We start from the raw sequence: 24,846 nt of genomic DNA, 5'->3' as shown, positions 1-24,846 counted from the left end.
TATATGCAACTAAGGTTTCAGCCCTCAAACGATACCTGTATGTAGCCTGAGGAAAAGGCCAAGGGCCAGATTCTTAGATACGTTGAGGCCAGTTTGGACTTTTTGAAACCTATCTGTAGTGGCAATCAACATCAGCCAGTTATCTCTCTCATCTGTAAGCTTTCAATATTGTTTGTTTCTGAAATTGGTGGTAAAAGTTACTTAGAGCCGATAATATTTGACTAAGGATGAATTCCAAACTAGAACAGGCAAGACTTTAAAAGAGGTAGAGCGTGAATCCAAGCAAGGACAGGACAGGTGCACATTGTTTCTGGGCTTAGAGCCAAAGCCTGCTTTTCATCACTGCTGCCAATGACAGTAATGAACCAAGACATCAAGAAGTTTCAGTCCATGCATAAGAACCGAAGGACAAAAGGACAACCAATTATTCACCAACACAACACACTGGAATCTTCTGCAAACATTGTATCTGCAGAGTAGAGTCCAGATGAGGCTTTCAGACCCTCATTGGTCTTGACCTCCTGAAATTCATGCTCCTTTACTTTAAGGTGAGCTTCCTAGCCAAAATATTGTAGATAATATTATTTAAAGGTACTTATGGAACCGTGGCGTAAATGTGGATGTTTGCCCTTTTTAATTCCTTGGCAGTCAAAGCAGCTTTCAAATTATGTAAATATTCTTCTTACCAACTGATTTGCATAAGTAAATTCAATATGCATGTAAATGTGGATAATCAAGCACATGATTTCCCGTCCTGTTGGTATCACATTAAGAAACACACAAGGCTGGGCTAAGAAAGTGCTTTTTTTTTTTTTTTGTCTGCGCTCAGTCATTGCTGACCCTGCAGTGACTGCTTGGACGAGTCCTTGCAGTTTTCAAGGCAACTGTTTTTCGGAAGTGGTTTGCCAGAGCCTCCTTCCTAGGGCAGAGCCCAGCTGGCGAGCGCAGGAGGCGGGGTTTCCGTTGCTTCGCGCCCTTTTCGGGCACGCGCGGTTTTTCGCGCTTACCGGCAACTGCTCCCAACTCCTTTTTTGCAAGGCGCCGCCAGCATTTTTCCTCCCACCGGAGTGAGAGTCCCCATTTATCTACTCACGTAAGTTTTTTCGAACTGTTGGGTTGACAGGAACTGGGGAGGAAACAGGAGCTCACCCTGTTTAACGCGAAGGCTGGACTCGAACCGCTGAAGCGTCGACCATTTCTGGCCAGCAACTTTCAGCGTCATTAAGCCGCTGCGCCACCGCGTCCCCCTTAAGAAAGTGCTTAGCCAGTGATAAATGCATGTAGGCTAGAGCAAACCCATGCATGTTCCTTTATGATACTGTTTCTGATACATTAGTGAGGTAGTAAATAATATCATGACAGAGCTACACATCTGCTCAACAAGCAGCGAATGCTTAATATACCGGAGCCTTTTTCAGACCCATCTTTTAAATAGGCAAAGCCTTTGAACAGAGACCATAACACATCTGTGGACTTTCCAGCATCCAGGACAAACTTAGTGCCCCATAAAAAGTTCTAAAGGGTGGTAAGTAAATTCTAATGCCTCCCACCCAGCTGGTGTTTTTAAGGGCCTTGAAGACCTGGCTTTTCACCCAGGCTTTTGGTGAAGGAGAGTGAAACCCCACTTTGAACTATGTGGGTTTGTTTCTTTTCATTCCCATCTGGTTTTGTCATCCTTGCCATTTTTACTCTTCATTGTTGTCTATTGCTCTTTCATTTTTCTTGTTTTAAATGTTTTTACTTGCGAACCACCCAGAGTCATTGGGAGTCGGGCAGCATATAAATTTAGATGATGATGATGATGATGATGATGATGATGATGCTGCTGCTGACAGACAGACAGACAGACAGATAGACAGACATAATTCCAGTATTTACTACATTGAAGGACTGTGCTTAAAACAAAAAAGCAGTTCAGGCATGTGATGAAAGTGCTAGGATGAGAGTCTATAGCACAATTGCTAATCTCATTCACAAATGCTGAAATTATAAAGCTGATTGTCACAGCATGGGTAGTCACTGAACATGCTCCATATCTCACATTGCACCCTGTGGTCAGCCAATTGTACATCTCCCAAAGATTTTGTTTAATGTAGGATTGCAAATATAGCTATGTTCAGTGGCAGGGAGACCCTTTAAACAATCCAAAATCACACCAAGTAAAGTGTAAGTATATTAAATGTTAAAATGAGAGGCAATTCAAAAATCATTTAGACTCTCAAGTGCTGGTCCTTCTCTTTTAATTTTTAAACATCTTTCACACACTGGCATTTCAACCCAAAGCACATTTCCCATTGATTCCAGCTATGTTTACATCCAGCTAAGGAGAATCAGAGTGTCAGATTGCAGTGTTCGAATGTGAATGACACCTTGCCTTACTGCTAGCTAATTTTGCAACCTTAGAACCTCAGACTCTTAATAAATATCAATTATAGAGTTAACTTAAACTCAGGGTGTGGAGGAACAAAAATATTGCATTCAGGGAACAGAACAAAAACAGACATTGATTTACTATTCATGGGACCAGTGAGTCTGCTTCCTGCTGTTCCCAATCGTTACAGTTTCACTGATCCAACACAAATTCTAAGGTTTTCCAAGCACTTATTAATTAAAACAAATTGTACAATATTGTAACATCTGGTGAAATATTTGGAGTATTTGAGTTGTACTGCAAGATTACAGGTATGGTTTCTCATTGCTACAGTTACTCTGAATGAATGGAGCAATGAAAGAAATTTCTGATAAATATGGGAACTGTCCACTGAAGCCATGGCTTGCTTAACCACAGTTTATAAAATAATTTGCAATTGGCTGCATTTATACATTTATCTAGTAGACTTTAGAGAAAGTGAACTGAACAATGCCGCTCCTACAACTTCCTGAAAGGTAGGAAAAAGGATGGCTTACTAAATGACTTTGTCAACATACTTATCCTCAACACTTACTTGAGCCCATCCATTTTCTGGATTTTACAATACACTGAATCCAGAATGAATGAAAAGCGTTAGGTTGGTTTAGAAAACACACAGATCCCCTTCCCCCACAAAAAGTCTAACCAAGGTTAAAGCTATACAAGATCAGCATATTGTGCAAGTGCTGCCACTAAGTTTCTCCCTTACCTGTTGTATGAACATAGTCACATAGTGTGAACTCCCTGCGCTACATATTCTGAATCTTTTGTGCATGCATCAGGGAGAAATGATGAACAATCAGAATAATTAATCTCAGTTATCCCAGCTGCATCCTTACCATTATTAAGATTCTGTTCCAGTAAAACAGAAGAGTGCTGCTTACTACCCCAGAATGATCAATAGTGTGGAAGGTCTTTCCATCTATTTTGACAGTCATCCCATTCCTCACTCTTCTCTCCAGCATAACTGTTTAGTGCCAACTGTAAGATATGTTCAGTAATCAAGTGGAATTATGAGCTTGTTCACACTTAGGAATAGTAAAAATCAAACTCTTTAATTCTCATAACTTCATAAATCACTTAATTCGAATAGAAGAGAATATGTGTAGCTCAGGGTTGAACTGGGGAGTTCCTGGAGTTCTCTGAGCTTGGCTGTTTTCTTGCAAACATTTCATTACCCGGCTAGGTAACATCTTCAGTGCACTGAAGATGTTACCTAGCCGGATAATGAAACGTTTGCAAGAAAACAGCCAAGCTCAGAGAACTTCAGTGACTTCACTTAATACTGACTGTTACTCTCCAATGCTCTTATTATTCAAAGTTATACACTTCCATCCCCTCACAGGGCAACAGAATGGAAACACCAATCTTTGTTAGGAACTGTGACAAACAAAAGAAAAATCAGAGTTAGCAAAAAAAAAAAAAAAACACGCACACATTAAAGGGATAGGAACATAAGAAACTTCTTCATACTGGCTAGATTTACATATTACACTTAGCCATAGTTTAACTAGATGAGTTAAGCCATTGCTTAACCAGATGTGTTGACTAAGCCACTATTAGCTGAATTTACACAACACACTAAGACATATACCAACAAACCACATTACTGCTTTTTGCAGTATGTGAATCCAGTCACTGGGTCAGATAAACTAGCCCACTTCTACCTATTCAACCGCAAATCATTAAGATCTCATTGCATATGGTGAAATTTTGGGTGGTGAGGTAAAACATTATAATAAACAAATAAATCCAGGAATCTAATTAATATGGGATATGTTAAGTAACGAACAGGTAAGGCAAAAATAAGGAAACAGCTTGGCTACTTATCTAGGATTTTTTCTTGGGATGGATTGGAAAGCCGTTGGCTAAATTCCTTTATCACTACTATGTGTAACATCTTAAGACACATAAAATTATTGAGAAAAATTACCCATGTTACTGTTTTAAATCAAACAACAAGACTTATCCCAGGAACCTTTGAGGTTACAACGTGCTCATGAGATAAAAGCATAACTAAGCTTTGTTCTCAGAGCTTTGCAAGCTGCCATGAACTTGTGTTTATTGCCATCTTCTGGATGCAGGGAGAAATCACTCGTCTGAATAACATTTAGTGTTGCAAATGTTTTCAGTATTTAGATTCAAAAAGAAATGGGTACAATCACAGTACAATTTCATAGTTTAATATAGATCAAGTAAATTTTGATTTAACTAGATCATTCTTATTTGAAGAAAGTAGCCTTAAAACACAATATAGGACTTTTGGAGAGTTCTCTATTTATGTTATTATAATTTGTAGACTATGTTAAGTACAGGGGAACAGCATTCTTGCAAAGAGTGATTCCATTTAGTCACTGCTAATTAAAAAAAAAAAAAGTTGACCAGATTTGTGCAACATTTCCATATATTAATTTGATAGTATAGATTTGACTTCAGAAATAATTTAATTAGGAATGCATTATATTTCACTGTAACAGAGAAGATTGTGATCAGATGTTCTCTGTACTTTCTGAGTCTACAATCCAGGTCATTGAGCATGTTCAGTGTTACTCTTCTCCCTTCTTAGAGTTTTTCATCTTTATATCAGACTGAAATGCCCTTAAAATATTGAAGCGTCTTCTGTTCTGTAGGATGTCCTTCCCAACCTAGCAAAAAGGTATATTTGCTGTTACATTTCATAACTTCAGCGTTTCTTTTAATTACAGTTTTTATTATCTATGCATGTATTTGTTTATTTAAATTTATTATAGCTGCCCATTCCTATAGACTCTGAGCTACTTACAAAATACAAAAAACAATAAAAATGGTTAAAAACATACAGCACCATGGGCAGGCTGGACTAAAACAATCATAAGAACCAGGGGCTTCACAAACACATTAACCTCAGGCCTGAGATCAAAGCCAGGTCTTAATGGCTTTTTGGATACCCAGGAGAAAAGACGCTGTCCATATCTTGGTGGGGATGCTGTTCCAGAAGGCAGGGACCATGACAGAAAAGGCAGTAATAGAAGTGAATATCTGTAGCTCAGGGTTGAACTGTGGAGTCCTTGGTGTTCAACAAGCTCAGAGAACACCAAGGACTCCATAGAAAAGGCACACTTCATCGATCCTGTTAAGACCCCAAGGACTCCACAGTCCTGTTAAGATGACAATGTTTAATGGAAGGGACCTAGAGCACACTCACTCTGCCAGAACATACTGGGTAGGCAGAAACAGTTGGAGAGAGGTGGTCCTTCAGATATCCATGTCCTATGCCATGAAGGGCTTTAAAGGAAACAACCAGAACATTGAATTGTAACCGGAAACCAACTGGCAACCAATGCAGCTCAAGTATCAGCGGTGACACATGGGCATACTGAAAAGCACCCATTACTGCTTGTACTACTGCATCTTGTACCAGCTGTTGCTTCTGAATGGTCTTCAAGGGCAGTCCCACATACAGCACATTGCAATAATTCAGTAATGAGATGACCAGGGTATGAATAACTGTTTGAAGGGCTTCCCAGTTGAGGAACGGGCACAACTGGCACATAAGATGAACCACCGCAAAAGCCCTCCTGGCCACAGCTACCACTTGTTCTTCGAGCAGTAGTTGTGAGCCCAGAAGGACCCCCAGGTTGCACATAAGAGTCAAATGGGGAGGTGCTACCCCATCCATGACTAATGATGAAAATATCCCTGACCCTGGGGGGCTAAACAGCCACAGCCACTCCATCTTGTCAGAATTGTGCCTAAATCTGTTCCCCTACATCCAGGCCCAAACAGCCTCCAGACACTGGAGTACGTCAGTTCATCAGTACATCAACAGCTCCACCTGCACAATCCGGGGTTGAGATATAAAACTGAGTGTCATCCCCATACCAACAGATGACTTTTCCCAGTGGGTTCATGTAAATGTTAAACAGGAGATGGGAGAAAGTCAAGCCCTATGAAAGCCCACAAATGAGGGGATGCAAGTGCAACCTCTGCCCCATCAACATCAACTGAAACCAACTGCCGAGGAAGGAGGCGGACCACTGTAACATGGTGCCTCCCGCTCCCAACCTCTACAGCCAGTCCAGAAGGATGCCATGGTTGACAACTTAAAAAGCTTTTAAAAAACATTGATCAGATGAAAACAAGTCAACAGATACAAAATTTATGAGGAATAATGCAGACACCAGTCCTTACAAGCAGTGGAAGAAGGTAAACAGTGAATCTGCATTGATAAAGGTCATCTTCCTTTCTTCAGTGATAGGATGAGCTCTATCCCCTTACACTTAAACACAATTTTAAAGGAGCATATACCGTCAGTGTAAACTGTGACCTAAATTCAAGAAAGTGACTTAAAAGAAAAAATACTGGAAGGCAGGAAGGCAGGAAGGCAGGTAGGTTACACTTCATTTGCTTAAATTATCCTTATTTATAAATGATATGTTTAGCAAATGCAATCTATACCTTTTTGTACCAATCCCTGAGCAAGCTCTGTTTTTATCTGTATCAGGAAGGGAGAGATGTAAATGCTTTTAAAATGGTACGTTGTGGGTAATTGTTTTCTTTTCTTCTAACGGCACCAAGGCAAGATGGAAGTTTATTACAGGCAAAGAACTTTGGTGGTTCAATACATTTGAGAAGGTTGGTGGATGGGGATGAGGACTTCGGAAATTTTGGACTGTTTTCTGGTGCTCTTGGATGTGTTGAGTTTGTTGTCGGGTTTTACAAACTTTACCTGCAGTGTGTTGATTCCACCTTCCATCCCTTTGATCTCAACCCCAACTGCCAAATTGTCAGTAGCCCTGGGTTCAGACTGTTGCTTCTTATTCTGGATGAAGGGCCTGACTCTGGCATGTATAACTGAGACCTACTGTTGATGGACTGTAAGAGGGATCCCCTCTTGGAAATATGTCCATCTGGATTTCAAATGTGGCATCAGCCATGACCCCCAGGTAAGGGTGGTGGAGTAGCCATTTGGGAGACTCTTATGGCTTTCAGAGGTGCTTCTCCATAGATAGCCAGATGTAAGACCTTGTTTATGATGGTGGGTTCTAGGGAACAGAAAATTCCTACTACTGTACCGATCTCTTTGCTGTGTAGCACGTTGCCTGAGGTGTACGATACTGGGGCTGGGTTGGTGATGGATTTTTTCAGGCTTATGGTTCTGAGGAATTTCAACCTGCCTTCTCTGGACAGAAGGACACAGAATCTGAAGCAGTTTCATGGCCCCTATGGTAACCATGGTTCTGTCCAAAGTCATCAACTACTCACAACAAAATTCACGCTCACCCACATCTCCCTTTTTGAACACCGCTATTATTTGTTTGGTCCACATAAGCAGGCTACTTTTGGTGCAGAGGACTGAGATGCCAAAATTCTGCATTTCAAGTTTCTTCAAAGGATGTGCAACCAGTGAATGGTTTTGATGAGCCATTTTGCCAGCCTTTATGTTCTTTTAAAACTAAGGATAACAAAAGCAATTGGAGTGGCATCTAATATTAATTTACGTGTTGAATTATACCATGTAATTGCTGATGCCATATGACAAGTCTTTCATGTGCATTAGGTCAACTGGAATTAGGCTATTTTCACCCCAGGATACATGAATATCCAGAAACATTCAGAAATGATGCCTCATTGTAGCAACAAATATCACAGATGTAATATGTAAGTGGGAAAAGGGACAATCTATTTGTAAAACATTTTTAGTACAAAATTATTTCATTAAAATGATATAGTCAAGGGAAAGCCATTTCACAAAACAGAAACATTGCAAATGCAAATGGAAAGTTATCCAATATTTCCCATTCAATTTTTAAACTATGTGGTAAGAGTAAGATTAAGGACAAAGCAAATTCATACAAAAATGCAATCTGTTCTATTTTGAGATGTATAAGCTCAAAGGATTTCTAGATTTATGACCAGGTTATTGCCTATTCATAAGACCCTCATCCTTAACCCATATAACCAATGAAGTGTGCAGTTAGCTCATTGAAATTCCAATTTTTATACTGTGCCTTTCTTTACGGATGCCCTCTGGGTCTCATTCAGCCTTTGATTCCTAGCAATAAAACCTTACAGCTTTTTCCAGCCTTCTGCAATTAGAAGCTAGGCTTCAGGACCTTCTTTGGAGTGGAGCCTTGCCTCTTGAAGTTTCTGATAAATTCTTATTTGATTAAGGGTTATCTCTCCAAGGTTGCATCTCATATGGGGAAAAGATTGAGATAGAGAGGATGCACAAAAAGGCTATAGTTCATGTATTTTGTGTGGCTGTTAACTCTGTTCCCATGACAACTCAAACTTTCTTTAGTTTCCGTTGACAGCTAACAATTCTGGCCTCCTGGTCACACTTGATAAGCAAAGGTTGCTGCTGTAACAGACTGTTGAATTGGATGAAATAGCATAGAAGGAACTGCAAACTGTCTCAATACCTCTGTTTCTCTTTATTAAAGGAGTTGTTACTCCAGATCCATGGTGGAACAGCTGATTTGCCCTTTTATTATCTTTCTCCTTCGAGGCATCTCCTTCGAGACTGTGTGAAACAATAAAAGTATTTTCTAAAGGCAAGATGGTTGGATTACTTATGCTGTTCTGAACTACTCTTAACACATATTCATTCGTTCGTTCATTCATTCATTCATTCATTCATTCATTCATTCATTCATTCATTCATTCTCAAACTTGCATTTCACTTTCCTGCCAACAGAAGGCACTCAAGTCAGCTTATGAAAACATAAAAATGCAATTAAAAGATACATTGAAAAATTAAAAACCAGTTAAAAACAAAACAAAACACCACAGCTGCAACAAGCAAAATCTGCTCTACCTTACACTATCTCTGCCAACAGATACATGACAGCAGGAGCGTGGCCAACTCTTATTTCATCTTGAGGAGGAACCTCCTTTCCAATGTTCTTGTGACAGTTGCAGGACTGCCAGAAGGATCTCTGTTCAAGATTTTAAAGCCGGGACAAAGAAAGAAGGGATAGCAGAGTCCCTCCAATAATCTTATTCCAACTGTAATGTTCCATAGGTTGTCACCAGCATTGTGCATTATGCCCATAAACAGTCAGATAGTGTTTTAAGAAGAGGGCTCTGTGTTTCATTTTTTCAACAGTCCCCAGCAGCAGACCAGCAGCCACATTCTGGATCAGCTGAAGCTTCCAAAACAGCTGTTGAGGGCTTTTTCAGCAAAAAAAAGAAACTTTTTAAACAGCAGGTACCATGTAATAAAATCCATCTGGCAAGTCACATAGTATTGTCTTTGATGCTTTTCCAAGGCCAATTTAGCATATAAAATTAGGAGAATACATTTGTGAACCATTTAACATGGCTGCAGTGGAAGGAGATCACTGGAGTGCTCTGCGATAAGCACATGTCAATCCATCTAAAATCAGAAGTGTACAGAATGATAGTCCACCCTGTAGCACTGTATGGCGCTGAGTGCTGGCCAACCACCAAAAGTGTTGAGCACCCTTTACATGCCATGGAGATGAGCATGCTCCATTGGTCATTAGGCGTTTCCCTTCTCGATCATATCAGCAATGATGCAGTCCAGCAGCAGATGGGTGTTGCACCAATCGCAGAGAAAATGCAGGAAAAATGCGCAGTGGTATGGCCACGTTCTACCAGCAGCACCCCACACCATCGCCTGCACCATCTACCACTTTAACACTGATGGCAAATGTCCATGCGGAAGACCAAAGCAAAGGTGGCAGGACACAATTAATGAGGATATGAAAGTTATACAGTTGGACCCAGTTGCTGCGTTCGATTGCATGAAATGGTGTTCATTGATCTGAAAAGTGGGCCCTGCCCCTGTGGGAAAACGGTAGGATAAGAAGAATTTGTGAACCATTTCTGTCCTTAAAAATAATGTTGTCTACTAGCTCTTATTAAAGTGTCCTAAAGAACAAAAAGTCTTCTGTTGTTGTTGTTTAGTCGTTAAGTCGTGTCCGACTCTTCGTGACCCCATGAACCATATTGCGCCAGGCCTTCCTGTCCTTCACTGCCTCCCTGAGTTTGCTCAGTTTCATGCTCATTGCTTCAGTGATGCTATCTAACCATCTCATCCTCTGCCGTCCTCTTCTCCTTTTGCCTTCAATCTTTCCCAGCATCAGGGTCTTCTCCAAAGAGATCTCTCTTCGCATTAGGTGACCAAAATATCTGAGCTTGAGCTTCATTATCGATCCTTCCAATGAGCAATCAGGGTTGATTTCCTTTAAGATTGACTGGTTTGACCTCCTAGCAGTCCAGGGAACTCTTAAGAGTCTTCTCCAGCACCACAGTTCAAAGGCATCAATTCTTCGGCGCTCGGCCTTTTTATGGTCCAGCTCTCACAGCCATACATTACTACTGGAAAAACCATAGCTTTGACTATGCGGATCTTTGTCGGCAAGGTGACGTCTCTGCTTTTTAATATGCTATCTAGGCTTGCCATAGCTTTCCTCCCAAGGAGCAAGCGTCTTTTAATTTCATGGCTGCAGTCTCCGTCTGCGGTGATCTTGGAGCCCAAATAAATGAAGTCTGTTACTGCTTCCATTTCTACCCCTTCTATTTGCCAGGAATTGATGGGTCCAGATGCCATGATCTTAGTTTTTTTAATGTTGAGTTTCAAGCCAGCTTTTGCACTCGCCTCTTTCACCCTCATCAAGAGGCTCTTTAGTTCTTCTTCACTTTCTGCCATTAGGGTGGTATCGTCCGCATATCTGAGGTTGTTGATGATTCTCCCTGCAATCTTAATTCCGGCTTGTGATTCTTCCAGCCTGGCATTTCTCATGATGTACTCTGCATATAGGTTAAATAAGCAGGGTGACAGTATACAGCCTTGTCGTACACCTTTCCCTATTTTGAACCAATCGGTTGTTCCGTGACCGGTTCTAACTGTTGCTTCTTGGCCCGCATACAGATTTCTCAGGAGACAGGTAAGGTGGTCTGGTATTCCCATCTCTTTAAGAATTTGCCACAGTTTGTTGTGATCCACACAATCAAAGGCTTTTGCATAGTCAATGAAGCAGAAGTAGATATTTTTCTGGAACTCTCGTGCTTTCTCCATGATCCAGCGAATGTTGGCGATTTGATCTCTAGTTCCTCTGCCTCTTCAAAACCCAGCTTGTACATCCGGTAGTTCTCAGTTCATGTATTGCTGAAGCCTAGCTTGTAGGATTTTGAGCATAACCTTGCTAGCATGTGAAATGAGTGCAATTGTGCGATAGTTTGAGCATTCTTTGGCGTTGCCCTTCTTTGGAATTGGAACGTAAACTGACCTTTTCCAATCCCGTGGCCACTGTTGCGTTTTCCAAACTTGCTGGCATATTGAGTGCAGCACTTTAACACCATCATCTTTTAGTATTTTAAATAACTCAGCTGGAATCCTGTCATCTCCACTAGCTTTGTTGTTAGCAATGCTTCCTAAGGCCCACTTGACTTCACTCTCTAGGATGTCTGGCTCAAGGTCAGTGATCACACCAGCGTGGACATCAGGGACATTAAGATCTTTCTTGTATAGTTCTTCTGTGTATTCTTGCCACCTCTTCTTAATCTCTTCTGCTTCTCTTAGGCCCCTGCCTTTTTTGTCCTTTATCATGCCCATCTTTGCACTAAACGTTCCTTTCATATCTCCAATTTTCTTGAAGAGATCTCTAGTCTTCCCCATTCTATTGTTTTCCTCAATTTCTTTGCATTGTTCATTTAAGAAGGCCTTCTTATCTCTCCTGGCTATTCTCTGGAAATCTGCATTCAGTTGCTTATATCTTTCCCTTTCACCCTTGCTTTTCGCATTCCTTCTTTCCACAGCTATTTGTAAAGCCTCATCAGACAGCCATTTTGCTTTCTTGCATTTCTTTTTCTTTGGGATGGTTTTAGTTGCTGCCTCCTGTACAATGTTACGGACCTCCGTCCATAGTTCTTCAGGCACTCTGTCTACCAAATCTAACCCTCTAAATCTATTCATCACCTTCACTGTGTATTCACAAGGAATATGATCTAAGTCATACCTGAGTGGTCTAGTGGTTTTCCCTACATTCTTCAATTTAAGCCTAAATTTTGCAGTAAGAAGCTCATGATCTGAGCCACAGTCAGCTCCTGGTCTTGTTTTTGCTGTCTGTATAGAGCTTCTCCATCTTTGGCTGCAAAGTATATAATCAATCTGGTTTCGGTATTGACCATCTGGTGATGTCCATGTGTAGAGTCGTCTCTTGTGTTGTTGGAAAAGAGTGTTTGCTATGACTAGCTTGTTCTCTTGACAGAACTCTATTAGCCTTTGCCCTGCTTCATTTTGTACTCCAAGGCCAAATTTGCCTGTTATTCCGATTACTCCTTGACTTCCTACTTTAGCATTCCAATCCCCTATGATGAAAAGGACATCTTTTTGGTGCTAGTTCTAGAAGGTGTTGTAGGTCTTCATAGAAGCGGTCAACTTCAGCTTCTTCAGCATCAGTGGTTGGGGCATAGACTTGGATGACTGTGATATTGAATGGTTTGCCTTGGATACGCACTGAGATCATTCTGTCGTTTTTGAGGTTGTACCCCATTACTGCCTTTCCCACTCTCTTATTGACTATGAGTGCAACTCCATTTCTTCTAAGGGTTTCTTGCCCACAGTAGTAGATATAATGGTCACCCGAATTAAATTCACCCATTCCCGTCCATTTCAGTTCGCTGATTCCCAAGATGTCGACGTTCAATCTTGTCATCTCATGTTTGACCACATCCAGCTTGCCTTGGTTCATAGATCTTACATTCCAGGTACCTATACAATATTGTTCTTTACAGCATCGGACCTTCTTTTCGCTTCCAGATACATCCACAGCTGAACGTCCTTTCGGCTTTGGCCCAGCCGCTTCACTCTTTCTGGAGCTACTTGGAAATGCCCTCCGCTCTTCCCCAGTAGCATATTGGACACCTTCCGACCTGAGGGGCTCATCTTCCGGCATCATATCTTTTAGCCTTTTAACATTGTCCATGGGGTTTTCTTGGCAAGGATACTGGAGTGGGTTGCCATTTCCTTCTCCAGTGGACCACATTTTGTCAGAACTCTCTGTCATGACCTGTCCGTCTTGGGTGGCCCTGCACGGTATAGCTCATGGCTTCACTGAGTTACGCAAGCCCCTTCGCCACGACAAGGCAGTGATCCATGAAGGGGAAAGTCTTCTGAGGCTTTGGTAAAATGCTTGGAAATTAATTTATGACAAACAAATCTACCATCACAAGGTGGCAGCACATCACTTTCTACTGTACTCCCCTACCAATCTGTAAAACTTCAACTAGCAGTAATACTCAATGCATTTATTTTTCACGCTAGAAAGAGAGAGTGAGAAAGTGGGTGTGGGCATTTTAAAGTATCCTATGCTAGTGAAATCTATGTGAATGTCAATTTGGGGAAGAAACATACCCTTCTGGCAAGCTCCAGGGCATAAAGGACTGGAAGCGCAGCACGTACCTACAACTTAGGTTATTCATTCCTGTGGAAGTCTACAACATGGTATCCTGGTCACTTTGATGTGGAAATGAGAGGAGAGTTGAGGGCAAAAAGCAGGGTCAGTGGCATAAGCTGGAGTTATTGTGCCTTTTAAGAGAGGTCATAGATATTTTTGTATCCATTTATATCTCACCTCTTTTATGCAAGCTAAGGCAGGGTGGATTGGAGTCTCCCCCAATATCAGCCCCACAATTGCCCTTTGAGGTAAGTTAGGCTGGGAGACAGGGACTGGCTCCAAGCGATGCAGTGAGCACCACATTTGAGTAGGGACTTTCCCACTTCCCTGTCCATCCAGTACCTTCCCACTTGGCTGTTCAACATTGCCATACATTGCATGAAGTTCAAGCCTCCTGCACATCTTCTTCCTTGGTGCCTCTTACTGTCAGGCCGGGTTATACTTCACTGGCTGGCTGCCCAAATCAAAAGAAGGAATTTCTCCAAGTATTAGTCCTATTGTGTGTCAAGGCTGCTACTAGGGCTGCCTTCCAGTCAGCATCCTTGATACATATTGTTGTTGTTGTTTAGTCGTTAAGTCGTGTCCGACTCTTCGTGACCCCATGAACCATATTGCGCCAGGCCTTCCTGTCCTTCACTGCCTCCCTGAGTTTGCTCAGTTTCATGCTCATTGCTTCAGTGATGCTATCTAACCATCTCATCCTCTGCCGTCCTCTTCTCATTTTGCCTTCAATTTTTCCCAGCATCAAGGTCTTCTCCAAAGAGATCTCTCTTCGCATTAGGTGACCAAAATATCTGAGCTTGAGCTTCATTATCGATCCTTCCAATGAGCAATCAGGGTTGATTTCCTTTAAGATTGACTGGTTTGACCTCCTAGCAGTCCAGGGGACTCTCAAGAGTCTTCTCCAGCACCACAATTCAAAGGCATCAATTCTTCGGCGCTCGGCCTTTTTTATGGTCCAGCTCTCACAGCCATACATTACTACTGGAAAAACCATAGCTTTGACTATGCGGATCTTTGTCGGCAAGGTGACGTCTCTGCTTTTTAATATGCTATCTAGGCTTGCCATAGCTTTCCTCCCAAGGAGCAAGCGTCTTAATTTCATGGCTGCAGTCTCCGTCTGCGGTGATCTTGGAGCCCAAATAAATGAAGTCTGTTACTGCTTCCATTTCTACCCCTTCTATTTGCCAGGAATTGATGGGTCCAGATGCCATGATCTTAGTTTTTTTAATGTTGAGTTTCAAGCCAGCTTTTGCACTCGCCTCTTTCACCCTCATCAAGAGGCTCTTTAGTTCTTCTTCACTTTCTGCCATTAGGGTGGTATCGTCCGCATATCTGAGGTTGTTGATGATTCTCCCTGCAATCTTAATTCCGGCTTGTGATTCTTCCAGCCTGGCATTTCTCATGATGTACTCTGCATATAGGTTAAATAAGCAGGGTGACAGTATACAGCCTTGTCGTACACCTTTCCCTATTTTGAACCAATCGGTTGTTCCATGACCGGTTCTGACTGTTGCTTCTTGGCCCACATACAGATTTTTCAGGAGACAGGTAAGGTGGTCTGGTACTCCCATCTCTTTAAGAATTTGCCACAGTTTGTTGTGATCCACACAATCAAAGGCTTTTGCATAGTCAATGAAGCAGAAGTAGATATTTTTCTGGAACTCTCGTGCTTTCTCCATGATCCAGCGAATGTTGGCGATTTGATCTCTAGTTCCTCTGCCTCTTCGAAACCCAGCTTGTACATCCGGTAGTTCTCAGTTCATGTATTGCTGAAGCCTAGCTTGTAGGATTTTGAGCATAACCTTGCTAGCATGTGAAATGAGTGCAATTGTGCGATAGTTTGAGCATTCTTTGGCGTTGCCCTTCTTTGGAATTGGAACGTAAACTGACCTTTTCCAATCCTGTGGCCACTGTTGGGTTTTCCAAACTTGCTGGCATATTGAGTGCAGCACTTTAACACCATCATCTTTTAGTATTTTAAATAACTCAGCTGGAATACTGTCATCTCCACTAGCTTTGTTGTTAGCAATGCTTCCTAAGGCCCACTTGACTTCACTCTCTAGGATGTCTGGCTCAAGGTCAGTGATCACACCAGCGTGGACATCAGGGACATTAAGATCTTTCTTGTATAGTTCTTCTGTGTATTCTTGCCACCTCTTCTTAATCTCTTCTGCTTCTGTTAGGTCCCTGCCTTTTTTGTCCTTTATCATGCCCATCTTTGCACTAAACGTTCCTTTCATATCTCCAATTTTCTTGAAGAGATCTCTAGTCTTCCCCATTCTATTGTTTTCCTCAATTTCTTTGCATTGTTCATTTAAGAAGGCCTTCTTATCTCTCCTGGCTATTCTCTGGAAATCTGCATTCAGTTGCTTATATCTTTCCCTTTCACCCTTGCTTTTCGCATTCCTTCTTTCCACAGCTATTTGTAAAGCCTCATCAGACAGCCATTTTGCTTTCTTGCATTTCTTTTTCTTTGGGATGGTTTTAGTTGCTGCCTCCTGTACAATGTTACGGACCTCCGTCCATAGTTCTTCAGGCACTCTGTCTACCAAATCTAACCCTCTAAATCTATTCATCACCTTCACTGTGTATTCACAAGGAATATGATCTAAGTCATACCTGAGTGGTCTAGTGGTTTTCCCTACATGCTGCTATTTAAGCCTAAATTTTGCAGTAAGAAGCTCATGATCTGAGCCACAGTCAGCTCCTGGTCTTGTTTTTGCTGTCTGTATAGAGCTTCTCCATCTTTGGCTGCAAAGTATATAATCAATCTGGTTTCGGTATTGACCATCTGGTGATGTCCATGTGTAGAGTCGTCTCTTGTGTTGTTGGAAAAGAGTGTTTGCTATGACTAGCTTGTTCTCTTGACAGAACTCTATTAGCCTTTGCCCTGCTTCATTTTGTACTCCAAGGCCAAATTTGCCTGTTATTCCGATTACTCCTTGACTTCCTACTTTAGCATTCCAATCCCCTATGATGAAAAGGACATCTTTTTTTGGTGCTAGTTCTAGAAGGTGTTGTAGGTCTTCATAGAAGCGGTCAACTTCAGCTTCTTCAGCATCAGTGGTTGGGGCATAGACTTGGATGACTGTGATATTGAATGGTTTGCCTTGGATACGCACTGAGATCATTCTGTCGTTTTTGAGGTTGTACCCCATTACTGCCTTTCCCACTCTCTTATTGACTATGAGTGCAACTCCATTTCTTCTAAGGGTTTCTTGCCCACAGTAGTAGATATAATGGTCACCCGAATTAAATTCACCCATTCCCGTCCATTTCAGTTCGCTGATTCCCAAGATGTCGACGTTCAATCTTGTCATCTCATGTTTGACCACATCCAGCTTGCCTTGGTTCATAGATCTTACATTCCAGGTACCTATACAATATTGTTCTTTACAGCATCGGACCTTCTTTTCGCTTCCAGATACATCCACAGCTGAACGTCCTTTCGGCTTTGGCCCAGCTGCTTCACTCTTTCTGGAGCTACTTGGAAATGCCCTCCGCTCTTCCCCAGTAGCATATTGGACACCTTCCGACCTGAGGGGCTCATCTTCCGGCATCATATCTTTTAGCCTTTTAACATTGTCCATGGGGTTTTCTTGGCAAGGATACTGGAGTGGGTTGCCATTTCCTTCTCCAGTGGACCACATTTTGTCAGAACTCTCTGTCATGACCTGTCCGTCTTGGGTGGCCCTGCACGGTATAGCTCATGGCTTCACTGAGTTACGCAAGCCCCTTCGCCACGACAAGGCAGTGATCCATGAAGGGGTGATACATATTAGGACACTTCAAAGGCAGTCATCACTGCTGGTGTCCAGGGTCCCTTTAGCTCCAGGCCTCTGGTTTGGCCTCTAGCAGCAGCAACACTCCACTTGCACGATGTCTCAGAGGGCTAGTTAAGAAGCACTAAGAGTGGGAAGGCAGGAGAGGGAGAGAAAGAGACTATCTTCATAGTTCTACTTTACTTCTGCACATCAGGCAGCTAAACTGCTAGCTAAACTAGACTAGCTAAAAAATAAAACAAAAAATGGCTATATTCGACATAAAACAGTTTCTTTCATTGTTCCTAACATGCTAACCATTCTCCTGATCTTCCATCTCTGACTGTTCATTCACTGGTTCTGCTACAGCTTCCTCCTTTTAGGAATTTTTATGTCATACTGCCCTGCAGTCCTTTTTCTACTTCTATCTGTTCCTGCACTTTTCCTTCTCTGCCTGCTATTGCTATGTCTTGTCCTACTGCTGTTTCTCCTTCATACCCCCTTTGCTGTTCAGAGTTTGCCAGCAAGACAGGCAGATGACTTGCTCTGCAAGGCCTCCATTTGTGTGGTTTAAAAGAATGACCCAAAAGCAGGAGAGGGAGGGGACTTGAAATTGCCTGTCAACAATTAGCTCCCCCCACATAGCAGACAGAGAAGGCCCTCCAATGCAGATCAATGCAAGACTTTGTCTTCTTTTGTTCTTCTTTATGAAGTTGCTTCTTCTCATTTTTGGTGATGGAGGTAGCCCTCTACTTCAACTTTATTATGAGAGGCAGTTCTGTGTTCTTCTCCAGGAAACCTATATTCACATACTGTATAACATACACACATACACAAATACATATAGAAGTATATATGTCCCAAAAGACCTGCTCATAGAAAGGAAAAGGATTGGCAATTATTTTCCTGGAACAAAAATTGGGAGGTCACAGCAGCAGGGGAATTGTCCAACAGGACCCATGGTAGCCAGCAGTCTGGACTTAATCCCTTGCAAGCTGTGGCCAAACTGTCTCTCTCTGGCCAGGTTTTTCTTAAGCTGATTTAGAGTTAAGCTGGCATCAGCACAGGACAGAAGCAGTTGAAGGCTATAGTGCAGATAAGCAGACAGTATAACACAGTACAAAGTTCTACTGAGCATGAAGAATTTGACTAAGTCCTTCATAAAGCTGTCAGGACTTCTGAACTGGCCAACACACAGCTCCAGACATTTGTAAGTGCAGGTAGAATCCACTCTTCTTACCAACTCCAACCAAACTGAGGGTAATCTTTTATTTCAAGACTGGAAATGATCACGTTCTTTCCTGCATCTCAAAGTTCCACTGATTCCAGTTAGGCTACACTAACAGGATTAAACCTAGGTCCTACTTGATGGGTACAAGTGGGAAGTGCAAAACGAGGACACACATGTTCATTCAAGTATCCAAGGAACAACCTAATTGAAATGCAGGCCTTTCGCCCTTTTCAATCATCTGTATTTGCACATGAGCAATATTTGTGGTAGCTCCTTATTTTCCTCTTTTCTTGGCAGACAAATACTAAACAAATGTCATCTGTGAAGCTGGCATCTGTCAGGTATTTGTTCCGTTGCCAAGGAATTGGGATAAATAAAAGGAACCAAATTAGCAAAAGAAAGGAGAACTGCAGATATTAGCAAGCCACTTGTTTATTTCCTTCGATTATAGCACTCGGCAATCAGAGGCACACTGAATGCAGAGGCTTAGCTTGATACAGTCTGCCAATCAAGGAACCATGATATTATCCTAAATATCCTATCCTAAAGATTTCAATTCATAAAATGTGCAAGATAAATAAATAAAATGCAGTATTAACTAACAGGCCTCTGCAATGCTTTGGATTCAGTTGGAAGGAGGTGTTTTGCAGTATCCAGGTGAACAAATGTAGTGACTCAGTAAATAAACCTCAATCGTTTCCAGAAGCCACATGATCTCAAGTTATACATATGAAGAATAAAGTAAAATAATAAAATAAAAGGTACTTTCAATCAATATACTGTCATTCTGCAATTTTAGTTAATTGAAAATAATTCGATCCCTCATCCTTGTTCTGACAGAGGGAAAAACTTCTCCCTCACCACTTTCTCCATACAATGCATGATTTTATATATTTTAATCGTGTGTCCACCTAGTTGCCTTTTTTTTAAGTTAGAGTCCTTAATTTCCATTGTGATCGTCCTCTTCTATATTTTTCCAGCTCTATTATATTCTTTTTCAAATGTGGCATCCAGAATGACACACAGTATTCCAGAAGTGGATGTACCATACTGTTGTGTTACATGATTAGCACTTTTATTTTCAATATCTTTCTAATTATCTGTAACATGGGGTTTTTTTCTTTCACACTTTCCATACACTGAATTGACATCTTCATTAATCTATAACCTTAAGATCTTGGTAGGTTTCAGACAACTCAGACCCCATTAGTATGTATGTGTTATTTATATACTGATTCCACATGGATTCTTGGTAATTTACAACAGCCCATGTAAAATCAATAAGAACAATATATTAAAGTATTGTTATATTACATAAATAGATAAAAAGTATCTATCCACCTGGCATCCACAATCCAGCAACAATTTTGAATGTTAAAAGCTCAATGAAAAAGCTGGGTCTGAGCTGCCATCAGGGAGGGCCCCATTTGGACTTCCAGGGGAATCCATGGAGGGAAGACCCAAGCACACTGTCTCCTGGCCCCTACTCCATAATCAGACACATGGGTAGGAAAAGACTATATTAGCAAAAAGAGAGCAACCCAGTCCTGACATGCAGTTTTCATTTTTATATCATTTTCTGAGGCAAAGACCCAAGGAGACATGACACTATACTTCAAAAGCTCTAAAGCAGCTGGGGAATTCTGGGAGTTGAAGTCCACACATCTTCAAGTTGCTGAGGTTGAGAAACCCTACTCTAAATGGCTCCAGTAACTCGAAAGCTATTGGTTTAACTACAAGAGTCATGTTAGAAGTTTGTTATAATAAGGCAACTGAGAAATGTATGCATATCACCACACTGAGGTATAATTTTAATAGACAGTTCCCATGTGAGATGACACTGAAAATGTACTGTGCCATGAAGACTCCGTGAAAATTAGGGCACTCATGCTTGCAAGCTAACAATTACTTGAACCGTGCAATTGAAAGGACACCCATGCATTTTAGGTGCAATGAAGTTCCATGTTGCATGTTGAAAGGGGAGAGGATCAGAGCTTAACTCCAGCTGGCTGCCTCTCCCAGCCTGTCATCAGAGGCAGCTGCTTTATTTTGCTAATTGTCAGATTGGACCTTCTTGCACATCATTGCATCACACCATTACCTATGAAGTTTTGAGGGAGCATGTATGCGCATGTATGTACACATCATCAATTTATTTTTTGTAAATACTTCGGTGTATTTAAAATATCATATTTACATTCTATATGGTACCAATATTGATCTTTGATAAATCCAGAAAGCAGCATTGGTGGTTACGCAATTGAACAGCAGCCTCTCTCTCCTTTTTGAAACGAAAAAATGTATTCAATATATTATAATTGCAGTTCCAGAAAAGTAAGAGGGGCAGGCTATTCTCATACAGGCTATATAAATGTAAAATGTCTACTGCAAAGTAATTCCCATCAAATTCAATAGGACTAACCCATCTCATGATTTAAGACTTAGATTATACTTCTGTGATTACTTACCTGGGAGTAAGTCCTGTTGAACTGAGTCAGTTTTCTGAGGAAGCATCTAAGACTGAATAACTTTGTGTGGCATAGATGATCTCTTGAGCATTCAAATAAATGGATGTATTTAACATGCACAAATGATGCTCAGTGGCATTATTTTTACTGTTCTCAAATCCAACAGAATGAAATATATTTCATAAATATTTTAACCAACTAGCAGGCATTCCAACCAATTTCAGTTTTTATTTATTCATTTAATTTGCTAAATGAATTAATGGATTTAAAGTTACTGCAGAGGGTGGGTGTTTTGTGACCAACTTCTTTTGCTCACGTTGTGCATGTGTAAATCTCATTCATGGTTCTTTCAGGCTTTGGTGCCCCGTTGTTCAGGTTATATTGCCCTATGACAGTTTGGTTCAGATCTGAGAAAAAAATAGCTAGATTGACACTGGTAATTCAAGTGCTCTGTCAAATGTGAGAAGCTGGAATTGGGGAAAGAATAGAGCGATGTGATGCTTTGGTTAGGGAGGGCTGCTGCATAAGCCCATGAAAAGATGCAGCTACTTTAAAGATTTGTGACAGTTGCTACATTGATGCCTCTACATACTCTTAAGTACATTTTTTAAAATTAAATCTGAAGAGCTCATAAATTTCAGTTTGGATTGCTATAAACCAGGGTTCCTCAACCTTGGCAACTTTAAGATGGGTGGACTTCAACTCCCAGAATTCTGGGAGTTGAAGTCCACCCATCTTAAAGTTGCCAAGGTTGAGGAACCCTGCTATAAACCATGCTGGTAATGTGAAAGTACTACTGACATCCTGTAATAACAGAATATTATTCAGACATTTCACATCTGATCCATAGGGATACCACAGCAAGGATGAGCCATTGGATCCTGTCCTGTAGATCTCCACATATTGAAATTGCCTTCCCCGTGATTGAAAACTCCAGTCTTCCAGATGCCAAACTATGTAGGAAACCTCCGTGATTGCTGCATGTTTCCCAATACTAAACCTCCTGTGATGTCAGGCCTAGCCCAAAGAACTCCTGGAGCCCATGCAGGTTCAATCAGCAAGGTTTATTAGCCAGCGCCTGTTTACAGAAATCTTCTCAGACTGACCACTAATTCCCAGGCACAGCTATTCACTATCTTCTGGAATGTTTAGGGATGCGCCAGCTTTCTCCGCTTATCTCCAGAGCGTTGCTCTGGAGACGAGCGCACCGTTTTCACCCCCCTTCCTCCATTCCAGTCCATCACATGTGGAGTCCTTGGTGCTCTCTGAGCTTGGTTGTTTGCTTGCAGACATTTCATTAATAGCTAGATAACATCATCAATGCGAGTAAGTTGGGGTTTGCTCCCTGCTTATATACAGTAGTTTGCCCTGCCAGTTTTGATGGGGGTGTGATTTTCTCCTTGGTAGTTCCTTGATTAGGGTATTGTTTTCTGCTTGTTTGTCTGGTGTTAATCCCTGCTTATCTGAGTGTTGGTTTCTGGAGAGGATGTGTTCTGGTCTTTTTGTTTCCTTCTTAGCTTTCTAATTATCTTTTTTGAATGGTTTGTAAATGTGGTTTATCTCTGTGTGTCTATTGATGGCCGATTTGTCTGGATGCCAAGCTTCCAGTAATTCCCTGGCATTTTTGGATTTAGCTTTGTCTAGGATGCTCACAGTTTCCCAGTTGAAACTATGGTTGGTGTATGTTGGACTGTATGTTGGACTTTAACAGCCACTATGTAGGACAGACAGGCAGAAGACTAACAGTGCATATCCATGAACACCAACTAGCAGTCAGAAGACATGATGAAAACTCCTTAATCTCACAACATGTGGACAGACTCACAGACAGAAGAAAACAAAAAGTCAAGAACACCTCCTCCCCAGCAGCCAACACCCAGATAAACAGGAATTAACACCAGACTAACAGTCAAGCAGAAATCTGCGTGATTCTTCTAGAAACTACTAAGGAGACAAACAATCAAGCAGGAAACAATACCCTAATCAAGGAACTACCAAGGAGAAAACCACACCCCACCAACACTGGCAGGGCAAACTACTGTAAAACTACAGGGAGCAAATCCCACACTTACTTGCACTGATGATGTTACCTAATTGGGTGATGAGATGTCGGCAAGCAAACAACCAAGCTCAGAGAGCACCATGGACTCTACAGTTCAAACCTGAGCTACATATATTCTGTTCTATTTAAACCTACAGTTTCAGCAAAAGAAAGTACTAAGAAGATAGGGCCAATGAAGCCAACGAAGCCTTCTGCACTCTCCCTTCAGGCAGCAGTAATCATACAACATGAAGGAGGAAAATACTGATACAAAAGATTCAGGAGCTATGCAAACCAAACATATGAGGTAAACAACAATATCCTGAGAACTGTGCTATCTAATAAAAACAGCAGTGTTTTTCTCAAATATAATACTGCTGCTGACTAAACATTTTGTGAGCAGTTCATTTTTAACAGGGACCATATTACGTGTTCATCCAAACCATGGGTGAAGAATCAAAATGCATGAACAATACCCTCTTGTATAGGTCTTCTACACAACACCATTTAGGGGAAAAAAACCTTAAAACCTTCTCTCCATTAATCTCTAAAACGACAGAGGACTCTGTTTGAGGCCTAGCTTAAAGCTACCTAAGAGAAAAATGGTAGCATGTTAGATGGGATTTAATAACATTTGCTCACTGAGATGTCAATCTTGAATTCTAAACCCTACTAGATAGTGAGCCTAGTGATCAACATGGGTTTCAAACATGTAACTTTTACAGTCAAATGCACTGCCTTACTTCATGTAAAACTAGGGTAGGGAGGAGAGAGATACAACAATAGCCTTCCTTTTATGGCACTCTAGAAGTTGATGCTCTAGAATATGACAGAATTTGACAAAGTTAACAGCTCTGAAGATGACACTTAGTAGAAAAGTCATCATCCTAACTGAAATTCCCTATTCTGAAATGGATTTTTGATAAAAGCTTGTTTTAAAAACTAATTATAAGAGAAGTGAAATATTGAGGTAGCCATCCTCCAGAATTCATGGTTTATCTTTTCCCCATCTGCCTCACATTTTCCATTATCATTACAGTACTACTTTTAATGTTATCTATTGAAGCTTCCATTCCTTCTCAACTATAAATATTGATTTTGGGATTTATTTCCAGAAGAATATGAGAGATAGGTATAACCCTTACTTAGATTTTCTAAGTAATTAAAAGCGTAGATTCTTGGGTGTTCCTGAAATTGAGTGTCAATTTTATTCATTTTATCTGCTTTTAGACCTACATAAGTATTTGCATTTTTACAAGTAAATACATGTGCTACAAAACACTATTGACTATTAAATCATGACCGGAATAATATTTTGAGAAAAGGTAAACTGTTTATTCAACAGGATGAGTCTGTACCCAACCAGTGGTTTGATCTACATGGCATTATAGCATACATAACATAGGATCCAGTCAGATACTCTAACTGAATGGAACTTTTTAAAATCATACATTACAGAGACAATATTCATAAAAGGGACAACAATCATTATATAGGGCAGCCAACCAGCAGTTTCCTAGAGTT

The sequence above is a fragment of the Python bivittatus genome, unplaced genomic scaffold (genome assembly GCF_059951505.1).
Source record: "Python bivittatus isolate LINGU-HERP-01145 unplaced genomic scaffold, Pbiv_v1 ctg000080_np1212, whole genome shotgun sequence".
Taxonomy (NCBI): Eukaryota; Metazoa; Chordata; class Lepidosauria; order Squamata; family Pythonidae; genus Python; species Python bivittatus.
The sequence above is the reverse complement of the archived record's forward strand: the minus strand, read 5'-3'. Positions refer to the sequence as shown.